This window comes from Muntiacus reevesi, chromosome 1, assembly GCF_963930625.1.
Source record: "Muntiacus reevesi chromosome 1, mMunRee1.1, whole genome shotgun sequence".
Taxonomy (NCBI): Eukaryota; Metazoa; Chordata; class Mammalia; order Artiodactyla; family Cervidae; genus Muntiacus; species Muntiacus reevesi.
Window position 1 is genome coordinate 5,739,679 of NC_089249.1, and position 18,577 is coordinate 5,758,255.

Sequence of the window (18,577 nt, forward strand, 5' to 3'; positions counted from 1 at the left end):
CTCTACACATGGACATCTCCAGACGGTCAATACTGAAATCAGATTGATTATATTCTTTGCAGCTGAAGATGGGGAAGCTCTATGCAGTCAGCAAAAACAAGACTGGCAGCTGACAATGGCTCAGATCATGAGCTCCTTACTGAAAAATTCAGACTTAAGTTGAAGAAAATAGGGGAAATCACTAGGCCATTTAGGTATGACCTAAATCAAATCCTTTATGATTATGCAGTGGAAGTGACAAATAGATTCAAGGGAATAGATCTGATAGAGTGCCTGAAGAACTATGGACGAAGGTTCATGACATTCTACAGGAGGCAGTGACCAAAACCACCCTCAAGGAAAAGAAAGGCAAAAAGGCAAAATGGTTGCCTGAGGAGGTCTTACAAATAGCTGAGAAAAGTAGAAAAGTGAAAGGCAAAGGAGAAAAGGAAAGATATACCCATTTGAATGCAGAGTTCCCAAGAACAGCAAGCAGAGGTAAGAAAGCCTTCCTCAGTGAACAATGCAAGAAAATTGAGGAAAACAATAGAATGGGAAAAACTAGAGATCTCTTCAAGAAAATTAGAGATGCCAAGGGAACATTTCATGCAAAGATGGGCACAATAAAGTACAGAAATGGTATGAACCTAATAGAAGCAGAAGATATTAAGAAGAGCTGGCAAGAATACACAGAAGAACTATACAGAAAAGATCTTTATGACCCAGATAACCATGATGGTGTGATCACTCACCTAGAGCCAGACATCTGAAGCCAAGTTAGCCTTAGGAACAATCACTATGAACAAAACTAGTGGAGGTGATGGAAATCCAGTTGAATTCTTTCAATTCCTAAAAGATGATGCTGTTAAAATGCTGCACTCAATATGTCAGTTTTCATTCCAATCCCAAAGAAGAGCAATGCCAAAGAATGTTCAAACTACTGCACAACTGCACTCATATTTTGTAAGATGTTGGCAATAAAAGCATAAGCACTGAAAAATACTTCCAGGGAGACTATGTGACAATTAATAGACTTTGAAAACCCTGGTTTTTATCTGATTGCTCATTGTTGTGCCTCTAATTATAAAACAAGATGTTTATTTTTTCATTTCCTTGAAGAGTACTGTCTTCCTGGCCATGTCCATGAAGGCTCACTTGACTTTCGGATTCCTTAGGGTATAAATAAAGGAGTTCAGCATGGGGATTACTGAGGTGTTTAGCACAGCCACTCCCTTGCTGAAAGACACCCTGTCTTTTGCTGATGAATTCATGTACATGCAAATGTAGCTTCCGTAAGAGATAGAGATGACAATTTGTGGGAAGAACACGTGGAAAAAGGCCCTTGTCCTCTGAGTGGTGGAAGAGATCCTCGAAATTGTTCTGATGATATATGGATAGGACAGAATTATTAATACCAAAGTGAACATTAGGGTAAACACAGCAGTGGAAAAGCCCATCATCTCTAGCAATTTGCTGTCTGTACAAGAAATGTGTGAAAGGGGAAATAATCACAAGTAAAATGGTCAATAGCATAATCAAGTTGTCTGAACAGCATGAGTGACAAGAAAATGATTAAGGATGAAGTCAGCCAAGAAACCAAGACAAGTAGTGTGCAGACTCTATGATTCATGATGGTTGTGTAATGCAGCTGTTTTCAGATGACAATGTAATGGTCATAGGACTTGGCTGCCAGTAGGCAAAACTCAGTGACTTCCAAGAGAATAAAAAAAAAAAAAAATAGCCATACAATCAGTAAAATAAAAGCTTTTATCTCCTGCAATAATGGTGGCAAGGAACTTGGGTATAGTGACAGTTGTGGATGACACCTCTAATATGGGGAAATTTCTGAGGAAGAAACACATGAGGCTCTGGAGGTGGGCATCCAGCAGGGTTAGGGTGCTAATGGTCAGGTTCCCAGTGATGCTGAGCATGTAGGTGGTGAGCAGAAAGACACAGCTCAGAATGTGAAGTTGTGGGTCATCTGACAGTCCCAGAAGGATAAACTCTCTTATTTCTATGTAGTTTCTCCTTTTCTTCTCCTTTTGAGTTTCCTTCAGGGTAAAACACAAAGAGACTTAAAGAAAAGGAAATTATTCACAGATAGCACTAGAATTTATTTCTGGAAGAGCTATGCCATACTAATTTAACTTGGGAGATCTCTGAAACAACTTATCTTTAAAGTTGGTGTTTTGTTTTTTTGTGCCATAAGCCAGTGTGTGTTTTTCAAAGAATATTTTTTTTTAATTAACTATTTCACTGATTGAAATGGGGTTTAATGTATGCTTAAAATTTGTATCCAAATCACATACTGTAAATGTGAAGAGCAGGAATTGTAACCTAGGCTTTTCTATATGTTTGAAATACTGAAATAGAGATGCAATCTGTTGATTCTTTTAAATCCTTTCCTAAACTATTTCTTTCCTGATGGGAAATTCCTCATCTTTTCTTCAAATTCAGTTAGATTGCATTCTTTCTTAATCCTTTACCTGATTTCTTATATTATTATTTTGCTAGTTAGTTTAGAAAATCCCAATATGTCAGGGAAAAGGTCACTCAGATGGGCCCATCTCCCAAGTGAAAGTCATTGGACTTAAAACTTCAACAGTATGAAAGGCTTCTAAGTTCTCACTCTGACTCACATCCACCTTCCTAACTTCTGACTCCTTATCTGAATCACATCTAATGGATTCACTATTGTGACCACCTCGAGTATTGGAGCCAGGGTTTCTGAACTCTGAAATCTATTGCCTGATGATTTGATGTGACAAAGATGTAATAATAATAGAAATAAAATGCATGATACACAAAATGAGCTTGAACCATCCTGTAACTAGCCTCTACCCAGGTCCTTGGAAAAGTTGTCATCTACTAAACTGATCTGTGATACAAAAAGTTGGAGAACTTCTGTAGATAGCCCAGAGAACAGAGGAGGCAGAGTGGATTTTTCATAGACTGGATCTGTGTCATTGTCTAAGGAAATAAAATTGTATGAATATCTAAAATCAAACGTAAAATGTTATCTTTCAGAGAACATTTTTTTCTTCAAAATCTCTGCCATCTAAATATTATTATTCTCTCTATATGTATGTGTATATTCTGCTTTCTATTCTATGTTGTATTTTTACATTTTCCTTTTTTCTACATCGATATTCACTTAGTAAAATCTTTATTTTGTCAGTATATTGGTATAACTCTTAAATAGCAATGAAAGACTTTTACTTTGTCTTGCTGTTTAACAGTAACAGTAATAACAATGCATTTGTTTTAAAAGGTCAATAAATTGACCGAGTTCTTTTCAAGATCATTCATTCTGTGAATTCTCTTTGAATGGTAAAATTTACATTTCAGTATCAGGAGAGAACTTTCTGCAATAGAATATTTAATTTCAAAATATAGGTTTATTGATTTGTTGTATGTGCATGCTTAGTTGCTCAGTTCTGTCCAGCTCTTTGTAAACCTATGGACTATAACCCATCAGGCTCCTCTATTCATGAGATTCTCCAGGCAAGAATACTGGAGTAAGTAACCATTCCCTTCTCCAGGGGGATCTTCCTGAGCCAGGGATCTAACTGGGTCTCCGGCATTGCTATCAGATGCTTTACCATTGAGCCACCAGGGAAGACTTTTTTAGTATGTAATGCATCATAATATTGTAAAAATTCTCAGTGTTTTTTTCTTCTACAAGCCTGAGCCTTTCCATTTGCTTTACTGTATAACAAAACTATAGCTACTGTCGATTTAGGAAAAATTCCAACTGAGATGAATGGTGGCCAATTCTACTGGGAAATCATGTGATGTTTAGGAGAAAATGAGCATATCCTTTTGCTAATCCTCGAAGAGCAGAGGAAAACAATATCTTGAAACTTACAAAAACAACAGAATTTACATTGTCTGTAGACAAATTCATGGCAACTCAAGTATTTGATAAATATTTTTAGTAAATATACAAGTAATAAATACTTGTAAATAAGTAATAAATAGTAAATAATACAAGTGTAAAAGTCATTGTTCTCAATTAACAACAATCTTCTCTAATTAACAGCTGTACATGACTCTAATCCTTAAACCATTTCAAAATATGAAGTGTCTCTGAGGTTGTCCTCATTTCTTTTGATCCTTTTTTCTTTTTTACTCTCTGCTTCATTTGTTTCGAAAGAACAGCATATATATTATCTGTGGTGAAACAGACCACCAGCCCAGGTGGGATACATGAGTCAAGTGCTCGGGCCTGGTGGGTTGGGAAGAACCAGAGGAATCGGGTGGAGAGGGAGGTGGGATGGGGGACCGGGATGGGGAATACGTGTAACTCTATGGCTGATTCATATCAATGTATGACAAAACCCACTGAAAAATAAAAAATAAAAAAAAATAAAAGAAAACTAAAAAAAAAAAAAAATATATGAAGTGCCAACCACTCCTGGGATGTTTTTGGTAAAGCCATGAAGAATATACCCAAGTCTTTAAGACCTCATTTTAGACTTATCCTTCCTTAGGACTTATCCACACTTTTCTTGCTATTCCCATGAAATTTAGGATAACAAGCTTCATATTCCTTTTTCTCCCTTAAGAATTCTAATGTCTTATATATCTCATGTTGAATCAGGCTTGTGGTTCATTTAGAGTGAAAATTAACCTATCCTATAAACTAATGCTTGCCAGAGGAAGGGGGGATGATTGGGATTGGCATATATACACTATTGATCATTGTTCATTATTGCTCATCTCAGTTGCATCCAACTCTTCGTGGTTCTTTGGACTGTAGCCTGCTAGGCTCCTCTGTCCACAAGACTTTTCAGGCAAGAAATACAGGAGTGGGTTGCCATTTCCTCCTCCAGGCAATATTCCTGATCCAGGGATTGAATCTGTGTCTCCTGCACTGCAGGCAGATTCTTTATCCACAGGGCCATTGGGGAAGCCATACACTATTGTTGAGTAATTTTTATAAATTACTCATAAATCTAATTATTTTCACATAGTATCTCTAGAGTTGTTTTTCATTTCTCATACTTTTGTTGCCAGCTCTTGCCAAGGATATTAGATACATTTTTTTTCCTCATTCAAATTCCCATCTTTCTCTCATATACTTCCCTTCCTTCAGGCTAGTCCTTCCACTCTATAACCATGAACTGACCTCATAATTCTTCTTTGAAATGTTTTTAATTCCATGTTGCTGAACAATATTTCTTAAAAAATTAAAGGCAGAAGAGGCAGAGCAAGAGCACACAAGAGAGGCCTGTGTATTATGATTTCACCAGAAAACACTTTCTAGAATTTCAGGAAATATTAGATCATGTAAAATATTATTTTTAATTTACTCTACAATGGCCATATACATAGTCTGTTTGTCTTTTTAGACTATTACATATGTCTCCTCTGCAAATTGTGGGCCTACCTAGTAGTTACGTGAAAACAGTACAACTAAAAACATAATGTAATTATATTTTCTGAGAACTCAAAAACTTTTCTCATTACTCAGCTTAAATCTTCTGTGCCATATAATTTATCAATATGAATATATACATTTAGGAAAAATGTGAAATACTCCCCTTTTTAGAAATATATAATTAACATATATGCTGTAATAATTCTTAAAGAAAGGTCGAAGAATGATTATTACCAGATACCATATATGACTACATTTTTTGTGGCCAGCAGTATATTTAAATAAATGATTGATGTTACGCTGATTTTTTCAATAATCAATAACTAAGAGTTTTTGTAACTTTCTCAGATTGGTGGCTATTTTGAGATAATATCTTACAGGTACCATTCATTCAATAATCTGCTTAAATGACAAATCTAATCAGTAGGGATAAAGAAGCTCACATTGGCAAAGTTAATTGAGGTTAAAAAAAATTGTAAGTTCACTATATTTTAAGCATTAGAAAATTGCATTGCTTTGGAAAATATATTGATTAAAATTTATAAAACATTCACACAAGATTATGCTATTCTGACACTGAAATTTTATTTTTATATGTTTTCCATGAAGTCAAAACTTGAGATAATAATGAGGAATACTCAAACTCATCCTACATTTTTAAAACATTTATCCAGAAAGAGTATAATTGTAATTCACTGAGCCAAATTCTTCCTGATATTCTTGTACTATTATCAATTGAGACACTCAAGTCCAAAATTTACTGAAAAACAAATAAAACAACTTATTAAAAAATACTGAGGAGATTTCAACTTTGTAGGAAAGTTGTGGAATTACTATTTCCTCCCCTCATGCTGAAACATTTATGATTTCCTAGATTAATTGGAAATATTTGAAGATACTGAAGCTTAGACTAGATTGATGATTGTGAGCTCTTAATACCACAAACTGTAGTCTGGGAATTAAAAGAACTGTAAAGGAATTACAAAAGAGGAGTTTATGCAGATATTATCAGATAATGTAGCTCTCCACATAACTCTGTACGAACTCCTTAGTGGTTAGTATAAATGTTTGCAATCTACATGAAAACATTGATTATCAATATCAGAGTTAAACACAATTTGCCTGTAAAAGGGTAATATATCAATAATTTAGAATTTGCAGACTGTAATGTCCCTGTTGAAACTATTCAATTCTCTGTCTTTGTAATAAGAATGCTGCTATAAGCATTGTGTGAATGAAAGGGCTCAGGTGTGTCCAATAAAACTTTTAACAAAAATAGGAACTGAGCCAAATTTGGCCCATAAACCTTAGTTCACCCACCCCTGTTTTAGACTTTTCCCATAAACATTAACCCATATGCTATTTTCTTTATTTAATATGGGCTAATTTGATTTAAATGTGAAAATTTGATAATAGATGTAAGATTTAAATTTAACTCCAGATCTTTTTATTATGAAGGTAAATTAGCATAATCTTATAAAGTATTACCAGAGGAAAAGATGAGGCAAACATTTCTAACTCGGTTTTGGAGATTTTTATTCTTCATATCAAAACATAATATCAGAAATTAAGTATCATCAGCAATTTGAGCCCTAAATTAAAAGATAAAGTACTAAAAGTATCAAAACTAGTATTTCATGTTACATATGATTTTATCCCAAAGGTAATTTATCTTTAGAAAGCTTATTTGTGGAATCAGTTACATTAAAGGATTAAAGATGGAAATCAAAGGTTGAAGAAAGAAAATCACATATCCTTGAACAAGATGCAGTGACTGGTCATGATTCTTAACAGTGTCTTAGTAAAATATAACAGAACACTTTTTTTCAGTAGCATAAATAACCTGACTAGATCATCACAACTAGATATGCTATATGTTCCTTGTTTGACTCAATTGGAACAAGTTAACACAAAATGATATTTTCGAACAACTGGGTACCTCTGGGTATTGCAAGATGATAAATGATACCAAAGACCTTTGGTTAACTTTACTAGCTTGAAAATTGCATCATGGTTAAGCAAAAGTCAAACATGTATTTTAGGAATTCATACTGAAAATATACAGGGATGAAAAAATACTCCATTTCAGTTCTGATTTAAAATATATCAATAAAATTCTTTAAAAGTTTTTAAAAGACAGTTAATGAAAATATTTAAAAAGTCCTCGTATTTATTGAGTCTGCTTGATCTGTAAATGAAAGTTATTTCTCCAGTCCTCTATCTTAGTGTATATTTGATAATATTTATAAGAATGATAGCAAACAATTTTAATGTTTTAAACAGTAGCCAAGTCTTGATAAAATCACTTATAAAATGAGAACTATCAGCATAACTCCTTTCATTTAGTACTCTGCTGGAAGTTCTATCCATGGAACTATCATAAGAAAATTAAATATATATAAAAGTATTGGAAAGTAGGAAACAAATATGTCATTCATTGCAAATAACATGATTTTCCTCCTAGGGCCTTAGTGTTTTACACTAAATATTTCTTTTACTGGAAAGTCTCCTCTCCCAGATATTTGCATGGTTAGCAAATATCCTTTAGGTCCTCCACTCCTTTAGGTCTCTGTTCAAATATCACCTCAATGACAAACATCCACCCCAATGACATTTTTTAATATTACAGTATCTCCCCACTTCCAAGATTTTTCAGTTTTCTCTTCCTTTACAAACTACTTATTAACATGTGAAATACCATATATATATAGTTTACTAATCTTATATTCAGGTTTATTGTCTATATTCTCTTACATCCCTCCCCCCATGAAAGCAGGGATCTTTATCTACTTTGTAGCTGAACTGATGCACCCCCAGCAGTGCTGTGCTGGAGCTTGCCTGGGAGCCAATGGTTGCAAGTCTGATCTCACCTCTGAGTTCAGTAAGGGTGCACCGATAGCTTGAAATCTGCCATGGTGAGAGACTTCACCTTCATTTGTGTAACCAACTAGTGACTTTTTCATATTTTCTTTCTCAAATCTTTAACAATAATACATGTTGCAATCAGTTGTTAAGGTTCTGTTGATTAACAGGGACTGACTCTGCACATAAATTATTTAAATCTGTTTATTTATTTTAAAATATTTATTGAGTATCCATTGCGTGGCTGACAGATGTTCTAAATGAGAAGGATTAACGACTTCTGGTAAATGCTTAACAACTGCCTCTCTGGAGTTGTACAAATACAAATCTATTTATAGAGACTCTCTGTTTCTATGATATAAATTCAAAATTCAAAGGCTATAAGCACACTAACTTTCTTAAGGGTAAGTTCAGAATTTCTGGGAAAAAAAGGAGACTCCTTAAACATAATCATACAAGAGTCAAATCTAAATTAAATTTTCACGCACTCAATATCACATGCTGTTTCTGAAGTTGCCTCATGTATCTCAGCCATTTTGCCTTTTTACACTTTCTTATCCATGTTTACAAAGCTGACTCACCCGTATCTTTCAATGCTGCCTAATTGGGCCTCTCTCTATTTAAATTCCCCTGGGCTAACAGGAGACAGATAAAATCAATCCAGTCCCATGCGTGTGCCATACATAGAGAAAAACATCCCTATTTTCTGTTTTTCAAAGCAAAATTTGTACAAAAATGTTAGGCTCTGAAGCCCAAGGAAAATGTTACTTTAATTGTGTAGATAATCATAGAATTACAAAATATCATTTAAAATCTGCATTAATACAAAGAAAATGTCTTAGTAAGTAGTGTCTCATATTATATGAAAAGGAGCAAGTGTAAGAAGTACTTTATTGAGTTTACCCAAGTGTAATTAAGTTTTTACACAGAACTTGGCTAAGAGACAAAGAGCAACTATGCATTGCATTATAATGAAAATATTCCTCAAGTTTTGCAGCAGCAGGAATGAAGGATATCGTGGGTCAAATATTACCAGTCTAACCATAATGAGAACTATAAACCTTGAGAGTCATGACAAAGTTAAACCACCATACTTGATTTGAGAGTACAAAAGAAACCAAATAAATTGCTAACTCAATTCACCAACTCTGAATTTACATAAGTATGGAAGTAATCACTTTAAAATTTGAGACTAAATCATCAAGAAGAACCAGAGAGTAAGTATCTTTGTTATTTTCTAGTATAATAATATGATTCCATCTCATTAAAATGTTATAAAGTAGTATTTGTTTATGGGTTTGTGAATTCAAAACCTTTCTGATATTAAAATTGAGTATCTACTAACAAGAAAACTATTCATAGAGTCCGAAAAAACCAACACAGCAATAAGTCTTGGGTTTTTCATTAACTTTTCTTAAGTTAAATGGTTTTCTGTTACAGAAATAAAATGGCATTCCCTATGTAAAGAATTATCTGCTTCCCAGTAGAAGTGTTGACCATCTACTTGGTCAATTTCTTGGTCACTTTTCAAAGCATTATTGTAAAACAAAAGAAAACTGATGTGTTCACTGCATGAACTGAACTATTTCTAGGCAATATTTATTTTAGTAGCAGAAGTTACTCTCTCTTCCCTTTCTGGCCTTTTATCAGAAAAAGAAAACAATGATGTGAGAAAGGGTTGCATCAACCAAACCCATAAGGAAGGAGAGAATACTAAAAAATATTCCCATGGATAAACACATATTCTAAAGTGAGATATTTACTATATAAACTAGCCATTTAAACTTGTGAAAGTTTCCTAAACAAAGTGGGCATCAGTTTTTCAAAATATAAATGTGAAAGTAGGCCTACATAGCCTCTGTAAGCTTATAAACTCTGTATTTAGATTACCTACAAAGCATACTGGTTTTTATACTACTGAGGAAAGGAAAACAATAAATTAAATATTATCATATTATTACCAAAGAAGGTAAATATTTTAAAGACTTATTTAAAATATTTAAAGACTAACTTGAACTCTTACTAAAGAAAGTAGTAGAAGAAATGGCCCTGTTTAAATGTTAACATGTAATTCTTATTTCATCCATGGCCTGTGAGAGTGTATTTTTGAAGATTAGAGTTCAATATTTAACTTTTCAATATTCATTACTTGAGTGAAAGGTTGAATGGAAACTGGAGAAAGTTACTGTATGGGAACAGAGGTTTTAAATTTCAAACACTGACTTCATGATGGAATCTTTAAAAATTTTGTATTCTATCCTCAAATATCTTTTAACATTTTTATGTCCTATAGGGAGAGCATATATTTTCTGTTCTAACAAAGGAGAAAAAAGGATCAGCAATGAAAAACCACACAAGACCCACAGAATTCATTCTTTTGGGGCTATCAGATGATCCAGAGCTTCAGATTGTGACTTTTCTCTTTTTAATCATCACATATATATTAAGTGTCACTGGAAATTTGACCATCATCATTCTCACCTTGGTGGACTCCCATCTACAGACACCTATGTATTTTTTCCTCAGGAACTTCTCTATACTAGAAATTTCCTTTACAACGGTCTGTATTCCTAGATTTCTGGGCACAATTATCACCAGGGACAAAACGATTTCATACAATGATTGTACAGCTCAGATGTTTTTCTTCATCTTCTTGGGTATCACTGAGTTTTATCTTCTAACCGCCATGTCCCATGATCGCTATGTCGCTATCTGCAAGCCCTGCATTACGCAATCATCATGAACAACAGAGTCTGTGTATTGCTTGTCTTTTGTGCTTGGCTGGCAGGATTCTTAAACATCTTCCCACCTGTTCTTCTTTTCCTCCAGTTAGATTACTGTGGTTCTAATATCATTGATCACTTTGCTTGTGACTATTTCCCCCTCTTGAAACTATCCTGCTCAGACACATGGCTCCTTGAAGTGATTGGTTTTTACTCTGCAATAGAGATTCTGCTTTTCACTTTGGCATTAATAATTCTATCCTACATGTTCATCATCAAGACAATTCTGAAACTGCCTTCTGCCAGTCAGAGAAAAAAGGCATTTTCTACATGCTCCTCTCACATGATTGTCATTTCCATCTCTTATGGAAGCTGTATATTCATGTATGCCAACCCTTCAGCAAAAGAAAAGGCATCCTTGACGAAAGGAGTAGCAATTCTGAATACTTCCGTTGCTCCTATGATGAATCCATTTATATATACACTGAGGAACCAGCAAGTGAAGCAAGCCTTTAAGAATACCATCCAAAAGGTTATCTTTTTCTCCAGCAAATGCAAGTAACTGTAGCATTAAAAAAATAATGTTCTGGTCAATTATTTCTTTATTCATATTCCCTCAAAACTCTTGCACTACAGTTATGTGATTCCTTTTTATTAATTCTTATTCTAAACTTCCCCAGACGTTGAACCAAAAAAATTGGATAAAGCTGAATATTGCTTCAGAATTTTCTGTAAATTGTTTTTTATTCATATATATTTTATGAAGTAAAACGATGTTACAACATAAGCCATTTCGTTTGAGAAAAAGAATCTCAGGAATAATGTGGATTTCTGAAATTTTCACTCTTAGAAGATAAAAAAATGATTATTAGAAAAACTTGATTCTACTTGGCATTTTCATGAAATCAAAAAACCACATACACTAGCAGGTTGGAAATAAAATATAAATATTTACTTAAATATTTTTGAAAAATAATAAGCATATATATTCAAATTTTTTATACTACTACTAATACTTTTGATAATAATGAAGAGAAGGGCAAGAAAAAAGAGGGTAGAGATAATTTTGTTTGGCAATTACTATACTCCAGACTTATTCCAGAGAATGATTTTCTGGAAGAAAGCGATTTCTTCCTATTGGCTCACTGAATCCTGCCAACAACATTCTGAGGTACCTGTAATTGCTATTCTCTTGTGGAAATATTACCTTATGTTTTCCTCTGGAAATATCTTATAAGATTATCATCATTCATAGGCATGTAAAAAATGTTGGAATTAAATTTTAAAATCTTACCTCTGTCAAGAATTTTCACATTTTATTCAAGAAGAGTTCAGTCACTCAGTCGTGTCTGACTCTTTGCAACACCATGGACTGCACCACGCCAGGTCTCCCTATCCATCACCAACTCCCGGAGTTTACACAAACTCATGTCCTATGAGTCGGTGATGCCATCCAACCATCTCATCCTCTGTCGTCCCCTTCTCCTTCCACCTTCAATCTTTCCCAGCATCAGGGTTTCTTAAAATGAGTCAGTTGTTCACATCAGGTGGCCAAAATATTGGAGTTTCAGCTTCAACATCAGTCCTTCCAATGAAGATTCAGAAATAATTTCCTTTACAATAGACTATTTGGATCTCTTTGCTGTCCAAGGAACTCTCAAGAGTCTTCTCCAACACAGCAGTTTAAAAGCATCAATTCTTCAGTGCTCAGTTTTCTTTACAGTCCAACTCTCACATCCATACATGATTACTGGAAAACCCATAGATTTGACTAGATGGACCTGCTGGCTGCGACTGACCACGCAGAAGCGGGGCGAAGAAGAGCTACCCAACGTCCAAAGTCAGGGACGGAGGCTGAGAGGAGTAACACCCCTCTCCCCTGCTGGTCCAAGGAGCGGTGGCTGTGCTTTACTGGAGCAGTCGTGAAGAGATATCACACATCCAAGGTTAAGAGAAACCCAAGTTAGACAGTAGGTATTGTAAGAGGGCATCAGATGGCAAACACACTGAAACCATAATCACAGAAAACTAGCCAATCTGATCACATGGACCACAGCCTTGTCTAACTCAATGAACTATCCATGCTGTGTGGGGCCACCCATGAAGGAGGGTCATGGTGGAGAGGTCTGACAGAATGTGGTCCACTGGAGAAGGGAATGGCAAACCACTCCAGTATTCTTGCCTTGAGAACCCCATGAACATTACGAAAAGGCAAAATAATAGGATACTGAAAGAGAAACTTCCCAGGTTGGTACGTGCCCAATATGCTACTGGAGATCAGTGGAGAAGTAACTCCAGAAAGAATGAAGGGATGGAGCCAAAAAAAAAAAAAAAAAAAATACCCAGTTGTGGATGTGACTGGTGATAGAAGCAAGGTCTGATGCTTAAAGAGCAATATTGCATAGGAACCTGGAATGTTAGATCCACGAATCAAGGCAAATTGGGAGTGGTCAAACAAGAGATGGCAAGAGTGAATGTTGACATTCTAGGAATCAGCGAACTAACGTGGACTGGAATGGGTGAACTTAACTCAGATGACCATTATATCTACTACTGTGGGCAGGAATCCCTTAGAAGCAATGGAGTAGCCATCATGGTCGACAAAAGAGTCCGAAATGCAGGATTTGGATGCAATCTCGAAAACAACAGAATGATCTCTGTTCATTTCCAAGGCAAACCATTCAATACCATGGTAATCCAAGCCTATGCCCCAACCAGTAATCCTGAAGAAGCTGAAGTTGAATGGTTCTATGAAGACCTACAAGACCTTTGAGAACTAACACCCAAAAAGGATGTCCTGGTCATTCTAGGGGACCAGAATGCAAAAGTAGGAAGTCAAGAAACACCTGAAGTAACAGGCAAATTTGGCCTTGGGGTATGGAATGAGGCAGGGCAAAGGCTAATAGAGTTTTGCCAAGAGAACGCACTGGCCATAGCAAACACCCTCTTCCAACAAAATAAGAGGAGACTCTACACATGGACATCACCAGTTGGTCAACACCAAAATCTGATTGATTATATTCTTTGCAACCAAAGATGGAGAAGCTCTGTACAGTCAGCAAAAACAAGACCGGGAGCAGACTGTGGCTCAGAATATGAACCCCTTATTGCCAAAATCAGACTTAAGTTTAAGAAAGCAGGGAAAACAACTAGACCATTCAGGTATGACCTAAATCATATCCCTTAAGATTATACACTGGAAGTGAGGAATAGATTTAAGAGACCAGATCTGATAGACAGAGCGTCTTATGAACCATGGACGGAGATTTGTGACATTGTACAGGATACAAGGATTAAGACCATCCCCATGGAAAAGAAATGCCAGAAAGCAAAATGGCTGTCTGAGAAGGCCTTACAAATAGCTGTGAAATAAGAGAAGTGAAAAGCAAAGGAGAAAATGAAAGATATTCCCATTTGAATGCAGAGTTCCGAAGAATAGCAAGGAGAGATAAGAAAGCCTTCCTCAGTGATCAATGCAAAGAAATGGAGGAAAACAACAGAATGGGAAAGACTAGAGATCTCTTCAAGAAAATTAGAGATGCCAAGGGAACATTTCATGCAAAGATAGGTTCGATAAAGGACAAAAACGGTATGACCTAAGAGAAGCAGAAGATATTAAGAAGAGGTGGCAAGATACACAGAAGAACTGTACAAAAAAGATCTTCACGACCCAAGTAATCACAATGGTGTGATCACTTCCCTAGAGCCAGACATTCTGGAACGTGAAGTCAAGTGGGCCTTAGAAAACATCACTAAGAACAAAGCTAGTGGAGGTGATGGAATTCCAGTTGAGCTATTTCAAATCCTAAAAGATGATGCTGTAAAAGTGTTGCACTGAATATGCCAGCAAATTTGGAAAACTCAGCAGTGGCCACAGGACTGGAAAAGGTCAGTTTTCATTCCAATTCCTAAGAAAGGCAATGCCAAAGAATGTTCAAACTACCACACAATTGCACTCATCTCACATGCTAGTAAAGTAATGCTCAAAATTCTCTAAACCAGGCTTCAGCAATATGTGAACCATGAACTTCCAGATGTTCAGGCTGGTTTTAGGAAAGGCAGAGGAACCAGAGATCAAAATGCCAATATCTGCTGGATCATCGTAAAAGCAAGAGAGTTCCAGAAAAACATCTATTTCTCTCTTATTGACTACGCCAAAGCCTTTGACTGTGTGGATCACAATAAACTGTGGAAAATTCTGAAGGAGATGGGAATACCAGACGACCTGACCTGCCTCTTGAGAAACCTGTATGCAGGTTAGGAAGCAACAGTTAGAACTGGACATGAAACAACAGACTGGTTCCAAATAGGAAAAGGAGTATATCAAGGCTGTATATTGTCACCCTGTTTGTTTAACCTATATGCAGAGTACATCATGAAAAACTATGGGCTGGAAGAAGCACAAGCTGGAATCAAGATTTTCGGGAGAAATATCAATAACCTCAGATACGCAGATGACACCAGCCTTATGGCAGAAAGTGAAGAGGAACTAAGAAGCCTCTGGATGAAAGTGAAAGAGGAGAGTGAAAAAGTCGGCTTAAATTCAACATTCAGAAAACTAAGATCATGGCATCCAGTCCCATTACTTTATTGCATATAGATGGGGAAATAGTGGAAACAGTGACTGACTTTATTTTTTTGGGCTCCAAAATCACCGTAGATGGTGATTGCAGCCATGAAATTAAAAGACGCTTACTCCTTGGAAGGAAAGTCACGACCAACCTAGATAGCATATTTATTTTTCCCCCATTGTTTTTATTAGTTGGAGGCTAACTACTTTACAATATTGTAGTGGTTTTTGCCACACATTGACATGAATCAGCCATGGATTTACATGTTTTCCCCATCCTGAACCCCCCCTCTCACCTCCTTCCCCATTCCATCCCTCTGGATCATCCCAGTGTACCAGCCCTGAGCACTTGTCTCATGCATCCAACCTGGACTGGTGATCTGTTTCACACTTGATAATATACATGTTTCAATGCTGTTCTCTCAGATCATCCCACCCTCGCCTTCTCCCACAGAATCCCAAAGTCTGTTCTATACATTTGTGCCTCTTTTTCTGTCTTGCATATAGGGTTATCGTTAAGCAGAGATATTACTTTGTCAACAAAGGTCCGTCTCATCAAGGCTATGGTTTTTCCAGTAGTCATGTATGGATGTGAGGGTTGGACTGTGAAGAAAGCTGAGTGCCGAAAAATTGATGCTTTTGAACTATGGTGTTGGAGAAGACTCTTGAGAGTCTCTTGGACTGCAAGGAGATCCAACCAGTCCATCCTAAAGGAGATCAGTCCTGGGTGTTCATTGGAAGGACTGATGCTGAAGCTGAAACGTCAATACTTTGGCCACCTGATGCAAAGTGTTGATTCATTGGAAAAGACCCTGATGCTGGGAGGGATTGGGGGCCCGAGGAGAAGGGGATGACGGAGGATGAGATGGCTGAATGGCATTACTGACTCGATGGACATGAGTTTGAGTGAACTCCGGGAGTTGGTTATGGACAGGGAGACCTGGTATGCTGTGATTCATGGGGTCGCGAAGGTCAGACAAGACTGAGTGACTGAACTGAACTGAACTGAACCTTATTTTAAATACGAAATAATATATGTGTCAATATTTAGGAAAATTTTATGACAGAAGGTCGGTGGACTATCCATAGCCCACTGGGAAAATTTGGCCCACCACCTATTTTTGTTAAAAGTTTTATTGAACACACCTGAGCCCTTTCATTTACATGTTGTTCATAGTTGCATCCAAAATAAAGACAGGAAGAACTGAGTAATTGCATCAGGGACACTGCCTGCAAGTTCTAAATTATTAATATATTACCATTTTACAGAAAAAGTGTGTGTTGACCACTGCTATTGATAATCAAAATGATTATACTGATAGCAAATATTTAAACTAACCACTAAAGAGTTTGTATAGAATTATGTAGAGAGCTGCATTATCTGATAATATCAACATAGACTCCTTCATATATTTTGTAAAAACTTTACAGTTTTTTATTTCCCAGAACTAACCTATCTACTGTTTATGGTATATTTTTATTGAATGAATAAGAACTCACAATCCTCAATCAAATCTAAACTTCAGTATTTTCACATGCTTCCAATTAAGCTTACAAATTATAAATGTTTCAGCATGAGGAAAGGAGAAAGTAATGGGATGACTTCCCTACAAATTGGAAATCTCTGTTTTTTTTATAAGTTGTTTTTCTTGTGTTTCACCAAATAATGGATCCAAGACTCTCAATTGAGTATAGTATGTGAATATCAGGAAAAACTTGCCTTTGAGTTATGGTTACAGTGTTTCTATAATAATGGTTTAAAAATTTAGGATGAGTTTGAGTACTTTTCATCATTATATAAATGTTTGACTTCATGGAAAACAGAAAAGAAAAAAGTGTTAAGGGCCAGAATTGCATGATCTTGCATGATTATTCATATATATTCTAATCAGTGTATTTTCCAATATGATAATGCTTAAAATAAGCATTTTTAACAAAAAAAACTCAAGTTTATATATGGTAAAACTTTGCTCTTGTTTCTTCTTTACTCCTATTGATTAGGCATATCACTTAAAGAGGCAATTAAATGAATTGTATGTACAAGGTATTATCTCAGAATAGTCACAAATATGAGAAAGTTATAACACCCCTTAGCTACTGATTATCAAAAGATCAGCTTAACATCAAGCTTTTATTTAAATATACAACTGACCACAGTAAATTCAGTCATATTTGGTATCCAGTAATATTTATTTTGTCAGCTACAAATTGGCACTTGGCATGAGTGCTTTCCATCTACTTCTGCAAGGATTAAACCATGTGCTGTGCAGCTGTTGATGTTCAACACGCCTGAAGGAGTTCAGTGTGGAGAGCAGGAGGGAGGCACTTTGTGCTCTGGGAAAAGTGGCAGGACACGTCTTCAGTTAGTTAAATAGTCTCAGGAGCTGATTTTATGAGCCCAATTCTTGTGTCTCCGCATATCAAGAAAAACACTAAAATTCTTCACGGTGACAATTGTTTCTCATAACTAGCAGAAGTCTCATGAGATGAGCAGAAACTTTCTACAAAAAATAACGTGCTTGAATACACATACTCCCATTTTACCAAATTATATATATATACCCCAGTATCTCTATATATATACTGTCCTTCCCCTATACCTCTTTAGATCTGTTTCTCACAGATATCTGAGATCTGTCTTCCAGTTTGCAATCCTCATATTGCCCCAAATAAAATTTAACTTGCAACTCTCACTTTGTGCACTTTTTTAATTGATAATTTCTTCAGGAATTTTAAAAGAATTTTTATGATACATATGTTAATTTTGGAGTTCCCCAAGAAGTGGAGGCTATTTCATAGTTTTCCCTAATAGCTTTCATAGTTTTCTTCATTATGATAGTCTTTGAGTTGATAAATTATACAGCACAGAAAATGTAAAATTCAGTAATGAGAAAAGTTTTTTGATTCCTCAAGAAAATGTAATTACATTATTCTTTTTAGCTGTACTGTTTTTCATGTAGTTACTAAATTGGCAACAATATGAAAAGGAGAGTATATGCAATATTCTAATGAGACTGTCAGATTATGTTTATTGTCCTTGTGTGGTAATAAAAAATAAGG

The 18,577-nt window shown here is 35.7% G+C and overlaps 2 pseudogenes; one reads left to right on the forward strand and one right to left on the reverse strand.

Moving 5' to 3' along the window:
- Positions 1 to 1,076: 1,076 nt before the first annotated feature.
- On the reverse strand, positions 1,077 to 3,886 carry LOC136162005 (olfactory receptor 6C1-like; annotated as a pseudogene).
- Positions 3,887 to 10,565: 6,679 nt separating this feature from the next.
- On the forward strand, positions 10,566 to 18,197 carry LOC136162163 (olfactory receptor 6C3-like; annotated as a pseudogene).
- The last annotated feature ends 380 nt before the right edge of the window (positions 18,198 to 18,577 follow it).